Genomic DNA, 18,747 nt, shown 5'->3' on the forward strand with positions numbered 1-18,747 from the left:
AGGGCAAACAGTCACAGAAGCATCTGTGGTTTCTCTCTGTATGTCTGTATTGAATTTGCTTCTGGGTGGGGAAATGTTCCCTTAGATGTGGGCTGTGAATTAATGAATTTCATTTATTTTCACAAGAGAATTTTTTTTTTTTCTTTTAGAAAAGAATTGCGGCTAAAACTTATTCAGATTTTTTTTTTTTTTTTGGGTGCAACTGAAGTCTAATGAGAACCTGATTGGCTGTGTCTTCAAATTTCCCCTTCTCACCTCTGCATTCTGTGACAGGTGAGAAAATAACACCTTGCTTTGGTTATTCGTAAATTATTTGTTGCCAGAGAGAGAGTATATTCTTTTTGGTTGTCAGGCACAGGAAAACATAATTGGGAGGACTGTGGTGGCTACTTACAGTTTCAAATGTGGTTTTGCACTTGAGTTGCTTAATGGTCAGTGTTTCCGACGTCTTAGCCCTGTACAGCTTTCCCATGTATCATCTACTTCTCCATTGGTTCTATTGTTAGTCAAATTTAATATATATGTAGCTTAGGTGAGAGAGAAATATTTCTAAAGTTTGTGTTTTATGGAAAATCAATATTGACAGGAGATTGTGGAGAGATTACGTGCACTGTTAAAAAGGGTAGTTTGGATCAGTTATATGGATTCCCCCTTCCCCCCCCCCCGCCCAGTCTTCCTAGTAATTGACATGGGAGTAATATTGTAGTGATGTTCCTTGGGCATGCCCGTTTATCTTCCCTGCTTAGGGTTGGTGACTGTAATTTGAGGATTCAGGAGGAACACAGTAGCCATCACCGTCTTCTGCTTGATGAGAATGACTCCCAAGTGACTTCAGTGGTGTAAATGGACAATTTTGTAGTAAACAACTTCAGTATTATAGTGTGAAACGATAGGGATTTTAAGCAGTGGTGTGCTTTCCAGAGAAGCCTTAAATCTGAGCTATTTACAGAGTTTTTCATTTTCGTAAGTGCCAATGACATCAACATGGGGAAGTAGTGTTTGCTGCTGGGAGGGGAAGTCTTAATGAGCAAGAAGTTTACAGAATGCAGAAAAAGGTTTGACGTTCTTGTTGATCAAACCAGATTGACTGGAACGGCAGAATGGAAAATGAAAGGAGACTTAAGTGTAGCTGTTAAGAGTGGCAGTTGGGCTAATAAAAACCAAAGTTTGAAACCTCTGCAGAATAACCATTTCCAAACTATGCGGAGTTAATGTTATGCATGACCAGAGAATACTACTAAAGTGAACGTCACTGCCCTCTTGTACTAGCAATGGCATCTTCCTGGTGAAGTTGTAAGAAAAGCAGTTACTGAACAGGGTTGTCATTTTTGCCGTTGGTCTCTTTATCTCAGCTCTGGGGCATTTTTACAGTATGACCTTATGTAAACAAAAAGCTAAGTGATGATGTTTGCAGTTACAGAAAATAATCTAGCATCTTGGCTGAAAGAACCTTAAGAGGGAAATAAACAAGATTGAGAAATATAGTAATATTAAACAGATACATTAATTAAATGGTGGTATTTATGGATGAAAGGGAACTACTATCAAAAGTTACAAAACTTTCATTAAAAAGCAGATTAAGATAATTGAACATGCAATAATTAAAAAAAATACTTAATGGTGTTTTGAAACAACAACCGATGTGGAAGAAGGCAACCAAAACCCTGTGGCTTTTTTATAAAACTAACTGGAGCTTTGAGTAGGAGGTTGAACTACATGAACTCCTGAGGTGCCTTTCAACCCGAATTATCCTATCCTAGTGCTACTCTGCTATTACAGGCTAGCATTTCTGTTTTAACACCCCCCCTTCTTTTTACCTAGCCTTGTATGCAAATACTAACACTATTATTAGGCAATACACAGTTATATTTTTTCCATTTAACTTAATAGAGTTGCTGTTTCAAAGCCTCTGACCCTGGCTGTGCACTGATTTCAGTGGGTTCCATATGAATTCATATGTCCACCCACAGCGTTCTCAGCATGAGCCCAGTGAGATGACTAATATGAGTAAGACTAGCAAGATCTGAGTCAACATTTGAGCTCATGCTTGCATTTGTATTTCTTTAACTTGTTTCAGATGTCATTTCTTTATCAGAAGGTAAATTAGGAGCTTTCCTGAATTTCTGGATATGAGATTTTTGCAGATTATTCCATAAGGTGGATCTGTATGGAGACTTGAAAAACAAAACAAAAATGTGTATATACAATGAAGCTTCTTCATAGTAGTTCTGCTGGAAGAGCTACAGTCAGTTTTATTTGCCACGTACACATAGGTGCTTTTTGCTGTGTACTGTGTTTGTTGATGTAGAGAGTATGTTATATCTCTCACTTAAATGGGTTATACACCTTGTGATACAGTGGGAGCTACAAGGTACAAGTGTAAGGTATTTTGTCACTATCAGTTGCAACCTGTGAGATGCTGGAAGAAAAAAGCTGATGCCTCACTCCAATGTTAAGCTCTCTGGGTTGTGCAGTACTGAATGCAGAGAGATCTGATTCACATGGACAGTGAATATAATCTTCTTGTCTTATCGTGGGTCTTGAGGTACAGCTGATTTGATCTTTAAAAGTAATTCCTAGCTTTCTGTCCCGTTGACCTGTACTAGAAAGCAATTTTCTATGGAGCAAAATCTAAATGCTTCTTGAGAAGACAAGTAGAATGACTTGCCTGGAAGATAATTGTCCACCTAATCTTGGTTATGTGGTCACTGTATCACACAGTCAAACACGAATATTTAAATCTGACTTGTAGAAAAAAAAATCTAATGTGGTGCAGCCAGCTATTGATTTAAAATCAATACAAGCATTGTCCTTTCATGATGTGAGTTATCTCTGCATCTGTGTCTTTGACAGTGACTTCCACAGTAGTATTACACAGTTCCTTTTGTTGTTAGTAGATTGCCTTTTAATCATGGTTGAGTATTTCCTTGTATTAGGACGAGAAACATTAGCTCTTGGTGTTTTCATTTTCTGTACCCCTGTCCCTTCTTCTGGGCTTTCTTCTGTTTTTGTTTTTGTTTTCCCCTAGTATCTTTAATATTTGTCCATAGCTCAGATAAATCTATGAATTGATTCTGGTTTTCTGTGGTGTCACAAAAGACAATATGCCAGGTGAAATGAGAATGTTTTCGATCCCGTTCTTTGTTCATTGGAACACTTTGTTTCTTGTCTTGCATGTGCCTGTACAAAGCAGAGATTCTGTTGAGCTGCACATCCTGTGCATGGTTATTTTGTTTATCTGCTTACATTTGGCTTAAAATTCAATGCCATGTGGGAATAGCTGCAAGTTATTCTTTCACGAGTTTATTATTTTGTATTTGTTGACATCAGATGTTATCTATCTTCTATTTTTCTGCTTGGCTAGCTCTCAATTTTGATCCTGCTCAAGTCTCATGTTAACCGGTTATCACCAAAGTTGGTTTTAGGTTGCTATTCAATACTTACTAGAAAGCTGAAAAATATATTCAATGCCAGGCCTAGGAAACAGAGCTGGTATTAGGATTACTACTAGTATTTCATAATTATGAGCAAAATGTTCATCATTCTTCAATGTGTTGTGCTGCAGCCTGGGTTTCCACCATTGTCAGGTATTTTTAAAGTAAGAAAAACTTTGACTTTTAAATGTCTAATCTTGCTACCTATACAGTAAATTAGGTACCTGTATTTCTCAAACAACTTTTAGAAGCCTCAGTTGTTCAAGTGCATTTAGATTGGGAGCCCTGTTAACTTCAACATGAAATTATGGGTTTGCTTGCATGGATTCAGTTATAGAGATAGGGCCACAGGTGGTCTCTGAGTTTTACTGAATATATTAGGTAAAATTTGACTGCGAGACTAATGCAAGAGCATTTGAGGACAAAGGCTGTTGGAAAACAACCATTAATTCCTAACAAAAGAGGGGGTTTTTTGTGAGTTAAAAAGGTGCTTTGGAAACCTATTAAGATAGTCAAATAACATAGGAGGCTCGGAGGTTATAAAGACAAAAGCCTCTTAAAAATACAGCTTTCAAGTGAGAGTTCAAGTTGGAGGATGATGTTCAGAAAAAAATAGAAAGTGTGTTATGTGTGGTATAGTTGGTGTAGTGCATACTACAGTAGGCAGTAGAAGCCAGCAAAAATCTTTTCTTTTGCAGCATTTCCCAGTTGTGGGGAATTCCAGCATTCTTTAATGTTTGGTTCTGGTTCTGCAAAATGTAGAAATAGTGTATTATGTTTGTTCATAAGCTAACCATAATACAGTTGCAAGGGATGGCAATCCTCAGCTCTCTCTATACTTCTCTCTGAAGCAAAGGAGCAAAAGGTTGCCAAAATGCAGAGGGGAAATAAAACCGCTTACGTGTTTGTTGCAAACCGTCTATATGAAGGAGTACTCCTGTGTGCTCGGAAATCAGGAGCTGGGGTCACATAGCAACTGGTCTCTATGAGGGAGCATCCGCTCAGGGACAGGCAGAATCAAAAACATTCTTATTCCACTCCTATAGTCCACAAAGGTAAAGAAGGCAAAATGTTATCCTCAGAAAATGGAGGGAGTAAAAGGAGTCGAATTAAGTGAAACCTTTAAAACCGTTTCCTTATAGTTGAAGGAGTCAAAATTGGACACAAAGCCAAACTATTTCCATTTTATAGGTTGTGTGAAGACTGCCAAGAGGATTGGTGAACCTGACAGCTTGCATGTTTTTCAACTTTATTATCAAACTACTAAAAACATTTCCTCTCACTATGAAATGTACTTCACATGGAGAGAGCTGCTCGTACAAACTGATTTTGGAAATTATAACTGGCATTTCTAATCTTATTCATGACACTATTTTGCCATACTTTGCAGCACTGGCAGTACAGGTTCTCTCTTTGGACACTTTTTTGAACCACTACAAGTTTTATTTTAATATGGAATATATTATAGTCATATAATAATATGTACATAGAAATATCTTCAGTTTTTATTGTCTTGTAAAATCAAATTTAAGCCAGTTCTACAAGATTGTACTCTTTAGAGTCTCAGATTAGTTGTGTGAGATTTGATATGCACTTCTTTGCATATTAACGCTGATCTTAATACAGTTTTTAAGCAACAGATTTATTTTTATTATATTGACAAATGGTCTGCTATGCATAGTTTTCAGATTTCTGCACTGAGTAAAACAGTGGCACTCTTTTGGGTTTTTTGTATTTTGATACCTTGAGGTTTTGCACTTTGGAGCAGTAGAAAGCAGACACTACCTATGTAGCAACTGATGGCCAAGGAACAGGAGAATTCCTAATGCTGGGGAAAATGGGTGGGAATCTGAGCAAAGAAAGAGTTTTGGCCTTCCTGTCAGGAAATAGAAACCATGAAGTCCCAGAGATCTAAGAGTAAGGTAGAGGTTGTAGTTTCATGATGTGTGTTAAGTGTCCTCTTAAACTATCTCTGGTGCACATGATGTTTCTTTCCTCAGCCTCTCACAAACACTGGAATTTGCTGCTCCCTCGGTTTTGTAAACACAACAGCTCTTTGTAGGGCTGTGCTGTAAACTGTATCACAACTGTGACCTAAGTTAATTTTTTTTCTCTCTCTTTTGGAACAAGTGGCATGGGGGAAGGGGAAGGGACAGGATAACTTCTTAAGCTGGCTTGCAGTGCCAGAGAAAATGTTGTGTAACCACATCCTGGATAACCCCAAAGATGGACTGAGCTACAAAGAAATTTTGGGTTCCCAGTGGAATCTGAGGACATGGGATTGCACAAGACCCAGATCCTCAGCTGTGGGCAATAAAGCATGTGTCAATCCAACAGCTGGCTCCCAAAAGGTTGAGACTTTGGAACTATTCTAACAACTGTGTAAATAGGTGCATGGTTATCTTTTAATTGCTCTATACCTGGGTCTTCATAAACCTTTGTAACTATGCTGTCTATCAGGAGTTTTGTGAATAAATACTTCTGGTTGCTTTTATCTTAACCTGGCTTCAGTTAAAGGTGATTTCAAGGTAGCTGGCTAACATTAGGACATTCTATTCATATGAGTCTTTTGGTCCCTAAAACTGGATCCTAGCACACTAAAGTGGTGTTTCAGGCATTGAAAGAATGATGGAGCTGCACTGGATTCCAATGAATATTTTGGAAGGATGCTTGCAGGAGTTGGGGAGAAGCATGTTAGGCTTCAGTTTGTGATAATGAGAATCCAAAACTTAGTAGAACATATGGGCCCTGTGCAAGGTGGGTGTAAAAAATGAGATGGAATCTTCACTTTTCATTGTTATGCATTGGCAGACCTAAAAGCAGTGTGATGAAATAGACTCAGTTCAAAGTGGAGAATAAATAAACCAGGAGGTTTATTTGGTTGAGGTTAATGAGATTACACCAGTGTAAGTCAGAACCAAATCAATTTGAAGCGATGTCTGCAATATAGTTGCATGTGTGATTGTAACACACATGGATGGACCTGAACTAGCGCATATCTCAGCCGCTTGAAGGCATAGCAGTGTAAATTGCACAGGACGCTGAAAATTTCATGTTGCTTTTGCTACCCAAGTTGGTTCAGGTATATTAACAGTGTTTAGAAGGATATCTTCAGACTGCAGCAGACTTCAGCCATACCATAATTTTCTTGGGCTTTGGTACTTTTCCAAGTCTGTTTTCTAAGAGTTCTGCCACTTGCTCAGACTGATAGCCTATCAATATTTTTGCCCGTGAACTTACAATACTGTGTTTTAAACTAACTCTAGAATATTAAAATGTTCTTCCTTTGTTTTGTAAAAAAGATTGTAATATTTGACAATTTTATGGTGGTTCTGTGAGTTATGACACGTAATTTTTTGGAACTTTTGAACCTGAGTTAAAAGTTTTTGGGTAAGTCAATAATACACGGTGTCTCTTTTTATCGTTTAAGGTATTATGCTGTGATTAGAAGACTGCAAGGTGGTGAAATAACATCTCTTACAGTCAGACCTTTTAGAAGGAAATTTGAAATTTGTCATTACCTGATAATTGCAGCAAGTTAGGCACATGTTAGAAGGCATTGTCTGTCTAGTTTCTTACTCCTGCAGTAGCTAATAAACTCACTATTCTTTTGACTTGCCACAATGTAGCTGAAGTATTTCTGACTGAGAATGCTGAAGGGGAAGTGACCTCGAGTGCCCTTTATCATACTGTTAAAACAATAGGTTAAATATGTGTGGAGCCAGGAAAAGTGGTGGTGTCTTTTCATACGAAGGGGACACTCAGGAGGACAACAAGAGCATATCATCCCTGATCTTGGGTTTACAGGTCATATAGGTGAAAAGGATTTCTTTAAATTGCTGTTTGTTTTAAAGAAAACCATTTGGAGGTGGTTATTACAATTCTGCCGAGGCCTAAATTTAGTCAAATAATGTAACTTTTGATTAAATAGAGATACTGTATTCATAGAATCACAGAATAATTTAGTGTGGAAGGGACCTCAGTAGGTTTCTGCTCCGAACTCCTGCCACAAGCAGGGTCAGCAATGAGGTCAGAATGCATATTGAAGCTGTATCCAGTCAGGTTGTAAAAGCCTCCAAGGGTGGAGACAACACATCCACTGCTGGGCTGTCCTCAGGATGACAAGCTTTCTCCTTATATCCTCTCTGAACCTCCTGTGTTTTGACTTAGGCCTGTTGTCTGTTGTCCTTTAAAGAGCCTGGCTCTGCCTTCTGAATCAGCTCCCTGTTGGTACTGGGGGCTGCTGTTAGATTCCCCCAAAGTCTTGTCTTCTCCAGGTGGAACAGGCCTGGCTCCCCAGTCCATCCTCACAGGGTCTGTGCTACAGACCCTGACTATGTTGGTGGCCTCTGCTGTGAACTTTTTCCTGTTCGTCAGTGTTTTTGCTGTATTGGGGGGATGGGATAGGGCCTGCACACAGATTTTTAGATTCAAATAAGATCTGAATATTGGCAAAGTTCTAAAGAAAAGCCAGGACAGTAGGTGGTCAGAGACTTTTCAATAACCAAACCGGGAACATTTTCCTCTCCTAGTTTATGTATAAAAATAGCCATAAGATGATGAAATACATTGGTTTTAAACCCTTGAAGGACATTGTGACCAGAAACAATCTGTTCAGTTCATATAATTATAGTGCTTCCCTTCTTTAATGAACTGCTCAGTTTGAAATGTAAAATGTGTTTTGATAAATTTATTTGGTAATGTAGCATTTCTTTAGAAGGGTTGTATTTAATAATGTCAACTGTAGATTTTTTCTTTAGTTTTGTATATGTTGTTGTTACATTTCAATTTTCTAAATGCAGCATGCCAGAAATAAGTTAAAAAATTACTGTTGTGAAAACCGTAGCCAATGTGCTTGTTAGCACAATGTAATTAATTAACACTCAAAGTCTAGAAAGAACGCATTAAGTTCTATGGCTTCTTACATAAAGATGCAACATAGTGTGTCTTGTTTAATTAAAAAAAAAATAGTACAAAGAACTACTTGACTGCTTCAGTGCTTAAATGTGCGGAACAACAACTTAAAAAATAAACATGCAAGATGACTGGTTTATATTAAATGTTCTCTTCAATTTCAATCATAACTTAAGCTATTTTAAATTAATTTGAATAAATCAATGTCTTGCCCTCAGATTGCTGAGTACTTAATTATACATAGTTAATATCCATGTGATATGTGTATTTATATATTTTTTTTTTTTTTTAATTCCCTTTGGTTCTGTAAGTTTATGGACTGTTAAACCAACTGGAACTTTTGGAGTATTATGGCCTTTTTCTTTTGTCAAGTCATTAAACTTCAACCAGTTGAGACCGATGCATTCTGTTTTCCTGGGATGTCTTCTGGAGCTAGGTACAAGGGTATGCTGGTGGGATTTGGTTCTTCTGTCAAGCTGGATTCTTAAGTATGAGTTCACAAGTCAAGTTAGTTTTAATATTCGCCTGCATTAACAGTTGCTCTGTAACCTCTTTTCTTACTAATAAAGTTAATTGTGGAATATAAGTTTCTTCCCTTGAGGAACATAAATGTATGATGAATCAGTATGCCATTTTTTGCGTCATTTAATGGTATCTAAATTTGTTTCATAAAAGCTTGTGCTATAGATATTATTTATTCCTAAAATTCTTTTATTTCTTACTGGGATTTACTCTTGCACTTGAGAAACTAGTTATGTATGGAATGTTAGAGTACTTGTCTTCTGTTTCCACTTGTTTTTGTTTTATACTGCTTTTTAAATGTTATGTTGCTGCCTCTATTATCAGATTAAGATGACCTAAAATATTAGGCTGTTTTCTTGATTATTTAAGATTAGTTCAAAAGGGAAAAGAAGAAATTTTAAGAAATCCAAAATTGTTAAGCAAAATATCTTCATCTTAATCCTTTTCCTGTATTTGAGAAATATACCTGTTCAGAAGTAGTAAGCATGCATTTATTACCTCTATGGTGTTATTAGTTGAAACTATCTTAGTTTTTTTCTGATTCAAAAATATAAATTCTCCTCTCATGGTTAATTTGTTATAATCCATTACTATGAATTTGGAATATTTATCTATTTTTTGGTGCAGTATCTTTCTCATCTTGACATAATTTCCAGTTACTCACTGAGCCTTTAGAGAAAGAAACAAAGCAAGCAAAACTGATGGACATCCTTTTGGTGTCAGGGAAATACGATGAGAAGTCATCGTCCCCAATAACACATTAAGGAGAAGAAAGAGAGACTAAGGGAACAAGAACAATATAAAAGCCTCCCTGGCAAAAACATACAAGATGCAGTAACAGAGTTAAATGGACTTGTAGACTCATTTGGTAAGCTTATACAGCAGATGGTAGAAAAAATAAAAGTTTTTTAAAATTGCAAAAGTGGACTTTCTAATATGAACGATATTGCACCCCACACAAGATAGCTATTTTGAACCTACAAATAAAAAAAGACAGTCTCAGCCAAAGACACGGTGGGGAGAGCGTAATATATCCTTACTCTTTCTGAATGGTTATGTTTCCCGTGCTGTAAGAAAAGGAATTTTCTTCTTTTCCCACAACAGTAAAAATATTGTTGCTTTCCTTTGTCAGAGTAGTGAAGCAGGAGGTGAGTTTACAGGCAGAAGCAGGAACTCAACAGGATTCTGGAGACAAAATGGCTTAAAGTAAGGAGGGAGCAAGTATGTGAACAGCTTTGTCTCTTCATCCCTCCAAATGCCTCTCTGTTCTTTACCTTCTTACCATTTCTTTACTCTTCTTTTTCAGAACTTTTCTGTCATGTTCGGTCACATCTCTCCTATTGTGGCTTTGTTGCTTTCTTACATTCCTTCCCTCAGTCCCATTTATAAAAGAGCCATTAGCTGTGCTGTTGTTCTCAGAGTCAAGTAGGTTTTAAGATCGCTTTCTGATTCTTGACAGTAGTCAAGGTCTGACCTACTTGGAACCAAACTTCAGATCCAGCGAAGTATTTCATTTTTCAGTTTACATTGTTGGAACAACCTTTTGTCTTTCTGGGTCCATTGTGATCCTCAGATTTGCTAGAGCAAGCTCCCCAGTCAAGTTTTGAGTGCCCCTGGATGGGAAAATGGGAAGAAAATAAAATAATGAAAAAGCACATTGCATAAAAGAAATGCTAACATCAGAAACTATATGCCAAATATAGTTACATTTGCAAGCTGGGCTAAACTATATTAAAATTGTCTGGGAGGTTGGAAAATTGATTTTTCAGTTGGAGGAGAACTGTTGCTGGTTTTGAAGGGGAAATTAGTTTTGATTTGTTAGTGGAAGAAACAAATTGCTTGTGAAAAATAGATTGTGAGAAGACACAGTTCTGTTAGCCTCAGTGGGCAAGGGTGTGGTATTGTGATTAGAATTTATTTTGAAGTATGGGGAATGAGAAGAATCAATATTTGTCTAGAAGGAAAAGAGACTGGCAGGTGGCTTGGCAGTAGACTGGATGACAACTGATGTTTAGTCTGAAATAGAGGGATAATAGGAGGAAGTCAAAATGTATGATGAATGAGGGGGGAAAAAACCCCAGATGACAGAGGATGGTTAAAAAGGTGCAAGGAAGTGTGGCTAGATGAGTGGTTGTGTAGTGGAAATGCAAACAGTACAAGTCCTTGTATGTGTCTTTTTAACCTTAACTGTTAATGTACATGTTTAACTATTCCAGTAGTTAAAACTGTTGGAAAGTACTGTGTAATTTCAAATTTCAGTGAGTCTGATGTGTTGAGAATGGAGAAGTCTTTTTTTGTGATAAGACTTTGGAAACTTTCTTTTATAACCTCAGTGTAGACAACTGATCTAGAAAAAGATTGATGCTGGTAGGCTTTTGGGGCTGTTGTACATGCTGTTTTCGAGCATCTTCCTTCCTTTTGATTCACCATGGTTGAGGGCCAGGCACTCTGGCTATATGTGAGCATTAAAGAGTTAATAATTTAAACTAAAATTATCTCTAAAGTAAACTGAAGTTTTTTTCCCCAGCAAATGCTGTATCTAACACTGTGCATGCACACATTCCTTACTTATGTTTCACCAATAGCTTTTTAGTTTCTTAACGGTTGAATGAGCAGAAATATGTATTTCAGATTGTGGTCCTTTCCTTATTTAGACTGTGTGGTGGAATAAAGTAGCAGTTTAACAAACATTTTTCTTTTATCACATCTCTGTTTTACTGTCACAGATGGTGTACAGGATTAGTTTTGCAATCGTAATTTGTGATCTCTCTTCCTGCTTGTTCCCACGTACTTTTATTTCCTTTTCTTTTATCTGTGTAACGAGTGAGGTCCTTTTGAAGGCATAATTAAGATATGAGATCACAGTACTAACAATGGGTGGTGAATTGCTACATAAGACTAGAACTGTTTAAGTTACCGGAACAATTTTATATTCGTAAATACATAATTGTACATGCAATGTTTACAGTAAAATGTTACACAATTCTGATTTTTTAATGAGAGGGAATCTTTAGTACAGTGTCATTGCATGCATAAGTATACATTTGTTGCTCTAGTTAAAATTATAACATGCCTCTGTTTTATGGGACATGGGAGTTAATCTAGGTCATGATTAGAAAATTTCACATGCTCTTAAAATGCGATTAGAGCCTTGGAAATGTTTATGCTAGTTTCAGAACATTTGAAAAGTATTTTCAGTGTTTAGCAAGTAGATCATGAAAATGCTACTGCTGGACTGGTTCACACAAAGTCTGGCTTTAGTAAATCTCATTATATGATTACAGCCATACTTAAAGTGTTAAATGGTGTGTACAAGTAATGAAAGAAATGGCAGGTCAGCTGTGGATTACGCAGACTGCATGTGGGAGTGTCAGTTTGTTAATTTGCCTGTCTTTTTGTTTTTGCCCTTGTAACCCGGAAATCTGGTTGAGTAAAGAACATCATGTTTACTGTCAAGACTACTACAATAATTAAACTATTTATTTAGAACAAAGGCATGATATCTAGACTCAATAACAGTAACACATCATTTGACATCTGCAGTTGTGTGTTTGTTTCACACAAAAAGTAGAAGATGGGGAAAAAAAAACCCCTTATGTGATTTTTAGCTCACTAATAGTGCTGGAACTAATGAAACTAACACTGTAAGCTAAACTTGATCGTGGTTTGGTAGAAATTGATCGTGGTTTGGTAGAAATGAAGTAATTTGCAGCACAGGAGCAAGAAAAATTTGGCAACGTTACCCTTAAAGGTAGCATGAAAAGAGTTTTCTAGAACCTTTTTCGAGATATATTTTCTATATATATTTCTAGGGTTTATGTAAATTTCTAAGTGAACTTGTTTCCCCATTAGAAGTCAGTCTGTGAGTGTGCAGCCTGTTTGCAGATAACCCTGCCTTGTAAAGTTCAGTGGTCACACAAATAGCCTGATCAATAATTTGCACTTCTAATGGATTATTTCTAATTAGTGACTTGACAGCCGTTACACAAGAAGACATTGCAAATTATCAACTCCAAAAGCAACTTGTATGCTCTTGAGTGATAAGGAAATGAAACACTAGGGAGAGATGGCTTTTTTGTCTTCTACAGAAAGGAAAAAAAAAAAGCCAAACCTCTCAAAGGTAGAATGAGTTCCTTTGAGGGGTCCTGCAGCTAGGAAAGGAAGGAGAAAATGGAAAAGGGAGAATGCCCAAAATAAACAGAGGAAAAGGAATTTAAAATGGGGAACTTTTACAAAATACAGAATAGAGCGGGGGTACAGATTAAAGTGGAAAGAACAGAAGAGGGTGTGGGGTTTCTTCCCCCCCCCCGTCTTTTTTCCTGTCCTTTTTTTCCTTTTGTCTTTTTGAGGGTGGGGAGAGGATTATCACGTATAAAAAAGAAGGGAAGAACATAAAACCAGAGGAAAAAGTTGAAGGGGACTTAGCTGCCAGCATAATTATGGTACTGCTGGACTGGAGGCTCAGCTTGAGAAGTATCTTGAGGCTTTGCAGGCCCAGTATAGGCAATATATTTGCATTTGTGTGGTAAAGGGTGAAATATTTAGTCACTTGTCTGAGTCATGCTACCACATTGAAAAAGCTCGTGAAATGAAGGGCCAGTAAAGGGGGTCCTCAGCAGTTGAGCAAAGGCAATACAGAAGGGACTGATTTGAGAGCAACTGCAGCTCTAGGAAGACAGTTGAACTACATTACGGGACAGCTTTGGATTTGTAAAAGGAAAAAGATGTCATGACATGTCAGCTGTTTTGGCTGTAGTGGAAAATACACTTGTTTCAATGAGCACATTTTGCACTCACCAGGATCTGGGCACTGGTACGTGAAGCCTTTGACTGTCTTGCTGTACCTCCTGTATTAGTGATATGACAGAAGTTTCCCATCCAATATGTCAGTTACAAACATATAAAAGCAGAATATAAAGGAGAACAACAGCACAAGTGTTTACTGTTTTTGTTTGTTTATAGAGTGGAATTGCTAATAAGATGAGGTAGATGGCGTTAAGGGGAAGAGGTTTGACAAGGCTGGAATGAGGAGGTGTGTGGAAGCTTAGTGTCACTGTTACCAACACTTCCTATAAACAAGAGGAACGAGGTCCTCAAGCAGAAAGCACTGAGAAGAGAGAGGGATAAAAAAAGAGAAAAGGTTAAAAGTTTTGAGTACTGACACTTTCTTTGATGTTGGGGGCCTAGCAGGCAGGTAAGACCATGCTACTGCAGCTGTTCCTGAAGGTCTCCACAAGATGGGGTTTTCAGTGCTGCAAGGATCCTCTATTGATTGAGTCAAAGGACAGCTGAATTAACTGGAGTTGAGTAACATAGATGGAGGAGGCTAGTAGGTTTGCATTTGTCATTGTTTTATTTCTAGTACTGCTGCTGCAGTGATAAGGGGCGGGCATTAAGCTGACAAAATCCTTGTTCCTAAATATACAGTATTGTTATAGTAGTTGAAGGAATTCAAAGAAATACGTTTTAGAGATACATATAGGTGGCTTTCATCAAAGCACTGATTCTGTTATTTGATTGCGTTCAGTATAAAATGAGGTCCATAAAATGTTAAGAACAAAAGAACAATCATAGCTGCATATATGATTACAGCCCTTGAAGCAGACAAATTTCAAGTGCCTTTAAAGAGGATCTGCAGCTAGATCATATTTTTTTGTTCCTGTATATTTAAAAATAACCAAACACCTCTATTCAAAAGATCCAGTATTATCACTAGAAACCTAGCTTCTGATATTTGCCTAGTTTAAAGTACCCAGCTCTTTTGGGACTCATATTGAAAAACCATTAGATTAATATGCAAAAAGCAAGTCAACAATCAAACATGTTAGACTCCTTAATCTGACTGAGCTCCAGCTTGTTTAATTTGATTTCTGTTGGTTTTTTGTTGGTGTGTTTTTTTTTTTTTTTTTTTTTTTTGTCAGGATTCAAATATTGTTTCACTGCTTGGGCTTGCAGTCAAAGCCTTATGAAATCAACAAAATTAATTTCGATGCTTCTCCATTTTCATTTCGAGCTGTATGAACATGATAAACAAAAATATTTGAGTAATATGTGACTCAGCTAGTAGCTGAATAAATCTAAGCAGGTTTTATATAGCAACAGTTTGTTGTTTAATTAAGGTTGATTTCTGAGTTATTGCTGAGGTAATTAAAAGGTTGTTCTTCTAGATAGAAGAGAAGATACAGCCTTTTGGAGGCAGGCACCAGTACATTTAGCACCCACTGGACTTGTTACTTTGAGAACATTTCTGTGTAGCAGGTCCTGTTGTTTATTATTAAAGCCTTGAAGTTCTTGGTATAAGTTTAACAAGCTTCTATGTCCCAGATCTTTCTTGCAATGTAAGTTAAGTGTTGAGAAGAGGTATGGAAAAACTCCCATACCAATTTCCACTTGACTTGAACCTTCTAAAGGTAGCAGAGGGCTAGGGGCAGGAGGGCAGGGAGTGGACAGCACAAAGCGGGTTATAGTCCTTGCTTGTATTTATTGGCAGACCAGATTGCAGAGATCGACAAATGCTTTATTGTAGTTGCAAAGGGAAGAAAATCCTTTAATCTCCAAACATTTTACAATTAGGAACATTTCTTCCTCACTAAAATGGTTCTTCTCTGAAATTATTTCATTTTATTGTCAAATTGAGAGTACTTACTTGCTGGCTGATGTAACCATCCCACGACCTGTGCTGGCGAAAAGTGGTTTTGAATCTCCTTCTGCCTTTATGTAGAATCCAAAAAGGTACTGTGCATTTTCAGGACTCATTCTGTGTCACTGCGTTAACTTTTTTTCTTCCATCTACGGATTGAACTTGCTGGTCATTGATGTTATGTGGAGTAAAATATGAGTTTCATGTAGTCTAGCAAAATGTATTGTAGAGTACTATGAAACATCCTTCAAGTTTGAGGAAAGGGATTGTCTCGTAAAGTTTGGTCTGCACTGCTTGAAAAAAGCTTATTAAATCATGTTAGCCCAAAGAAAGTTTAAAACTGAACCAGCCACTTTGTGTTTGTTTTTGTTGCATAGCAAAGTTCCTATGTAAGAGCAGAATTTTGGGTTACTGTTCCTTCTTTCTTATGCAGGTCTTGCAATTGTTTTGCAGACTTTTGCGAGTCAGAAGCTGCTCCAGCAACTTCAGTGATTGTATCAAATATGTACAGCTTCAAGGGTGATAACAGGTGTTTATAACTGACAGTTTTATTCTTTGATTCTGTCTTGAATTTTTGCAATTGTTAAACATTTTAATATTTGTAATTTATTGGCTAGATAGTCTTCAAACTACAATAATCTTAAATAAATGTCACTTCTGCAGGGACTATAGAACTGTATTCCTGTTTTGGATTTCAGCCAGGTGGTATGTAAATGTAAAATTGTCTCCACCCTTGATGACAAAGTCCCTTGATTTATATACATACATTTTAATATATAAAGTGTATAAGTAAAATTAAATAATGTTATATATGTGTATATATAAAGAAGACATAATTTGATCCATATATATGGGTGGCGCTTGTAAGATATGTTTACTGCTGAATTATATTAAAAATTTGTATTGAATTCATTCTCACTATGGCAGTAGTTACTGTAACTACTGCTTTTCAGGGCATACTCAGTTGTTTCCTAGGTGTAGCCTGCACTTTTCTTGGGTGTCTAGCTTTGCATTTGTATCATTAAAGTGTATTTCTTTTGAAAGAACATTTCATTTGAAAGGGCAGACGTTTTGTCTGATTATACTATTCCAGTTCAGAGCTTCTTAATACTAGATTGACATTAGCATGCTGGAACGAGGCCAGTGAAGGATCACCAAAGATGAATAGGGGTGGAGTACATGATGTACGAGGGGCTGAGAGAACTCTGCTTCCATTTGGAGAAGTCTGAGGAGACATCTATGTATTGTCTTCGGCTACCTGATGGGAGGAATATGAGAATATGGAACTGGACTTTTTTTTGAAGGCACATGGTGCTTGGATGAGAGACAACAGACACAAGTGAAAACATGGGAAATTTTTGTTAGGTATTAAGGAAAATTTTTTCAGCAGGAGGGCGGTCAAACACTGGAACAAGCTGTTCAGAGGGGTTGTGAAATATCCATCTTTGAAGGTGGTAAAAACTTCACTAGACAGGCTGTGAGCCTGGCCTAATTTGACCCTGCTTTGAGCAGGGGTATTGGACCAAATGACTGCCATAGGTCCCTTCCAACTATATTAGTCTATGATTTCTTATTATTAATTATAATTTCTGTCAGCCTTCGTCACTTTCACATGTAATAGTTGTGACTTTTGTTTTTGTTGCTATATGAAAAAAGTGTATTGTCTCCCACCAAAGAAAATATTTGCTTGTATTGCACCTGTGTATGAATAATCATAAACCCAGGGTAAACGGCTCTGCTTGGCTTTGATTCCCTGTTGATAATTACTTTGAGACTCTAATTAGTATCTATAACAATCTCTCTAAAGTATGTTTTTCCACTTGTTTCTTGAAGTGGAACATAATGGGATACTAAGTCAAAATCCTTGCAAAAGCCTGCTGAGCCTGTACAGATATTTTTGATTAACTGAAGTGTCTTACTGTGGAAAAAGTATGCTCATGGCCTTTTTCCTGTATGAAATCCTTTCAGTTTTTCTTTGAGTCTCTTTCTAAGAGAATGTAAGTTTCCAGCCATGAACCAGCTTTTTCTTAACTCTGCTGGTTTTCCTGTAGATTTAGAGAAACTTCGATTTTCAGTGGTCCATTCACTGAGGATACAGTTCCATGTCAGTGTTAGACTGGGGCATATTCACATACATTTCTTTGCAGCTGTACTGGCAATCCTGTGTCTGTGGAGTGAAAAAATGCAGAGAACTGATCCTGCTGAAAACTTAGTCCTAACTGAAATTGGTTTACTGAATGTTGTCACAGTACAAATACAAGTACTGACATAAGGGAACAAGTAGCGATGCCAGATGAAAGTGAGAGTGGGACTTAATAATTCCAGATTTTCACAGGTTTAAGCTAGTGTGAAACCACTCTCCTCTAAGGAGAAATTAGGCTGCATTAACCTTCATATTTGAGAGGGGTTTTTTTTGTGTAAATTTGGTACTAGAGTTAGTTAATAGTTAAATAATTAGAGTAGTCTTTTGTTGATGATAAAATAGGAGTGTGGCTGGTTTTGTAGGCATTCAAAAATTAGTTGAGCTGCCTGTTCAGCTCAAAATGTATCTGTCTCTTGCAGGTAAACTTGCAAGTAAATGCACTTTGTTCAGTGGATATTTATTTCTGTGGCATGTTTATACAATAGGTATCTCAGAGAAATGTGTAGCTTTATTAAACCCTCTACACTAGGAGAAAGAGCAGGCTATCATGGGTCTTGCTGCCATTTGTAGTTTTGTTTGTGTTGATCTGTGATTAATGTCAGCTCTTGGCTGCTGCTGTTCTAGATGGTTCTGTAATTTGAGATGGAAATCGTGGATATCCAAAGCCTGTTTATGTACTGAAAAGCTAGCATGCAGAATAGTTAATCAGGACCACATCCTGAAAGATAGAGAGTCCTTTGGACTTCATAAATTACATGTTGATCCCACACACATTCAGAAGATTTCATTTGAAGTACAATAATGGTAACACTCACCTCCCCTGCTTCCATGGCTTTGCCAACAGCTCGCTTATTTCCGTACTGTAAATTGTGTTGATGATTTCAAGAATGCCACTTTACATAAGAACTTTTTCGGAACTCCAACTCTTCAGAACTGCATTCTTCTCATATGTCAGCAAGATGTCTAGAATTTGTATATGAGAATTGAATGAATGGGGGGGGGGGTGTTCAGTTTTCTCGTGGTCTGTCAATTTGTGTGTGTACCACATATGCATACCTAATATCCTTATCTTACGTTAGTAATTAAATGCTGCC

General features: G+C 37.2%; 1 protein-coding gene across 2 annotated transcripts in view; it reads left to right on the top strand.

Moving 5' to 3' along the window:
• JAK2 (Janus kinase 2) overlaps positions 1-18,747 on the top strand; it is a 93,531-nt gene that overhangs the window by 735 nt on the left and 74,049 nt on the right. Inside the window, exon 2 of one of the 2 annotated variants that reach the window (XM_082337263.1) lies at positions 209-273. The gene's annotated coding sequence lies outside the window, so the exon portion shown is untranslated. Of the gene's footprint in view, positions 1-193; positions 274-18,747 lie in introns of those variants that run through there. The other variant, XM_082337264.1, reaches the window with a different exon arrangement.

This window comes from Platalea leucorodia, assembly GCF_965183815.1.
Source record: "Platalea leucorodia genome assembly, chromosome: Z".
NCBI lineage: Eukaryota > Metazoa > Chordata > Aves > Pelecaniformes > Threskiornithidae > Platalea > Platalea leucorodia.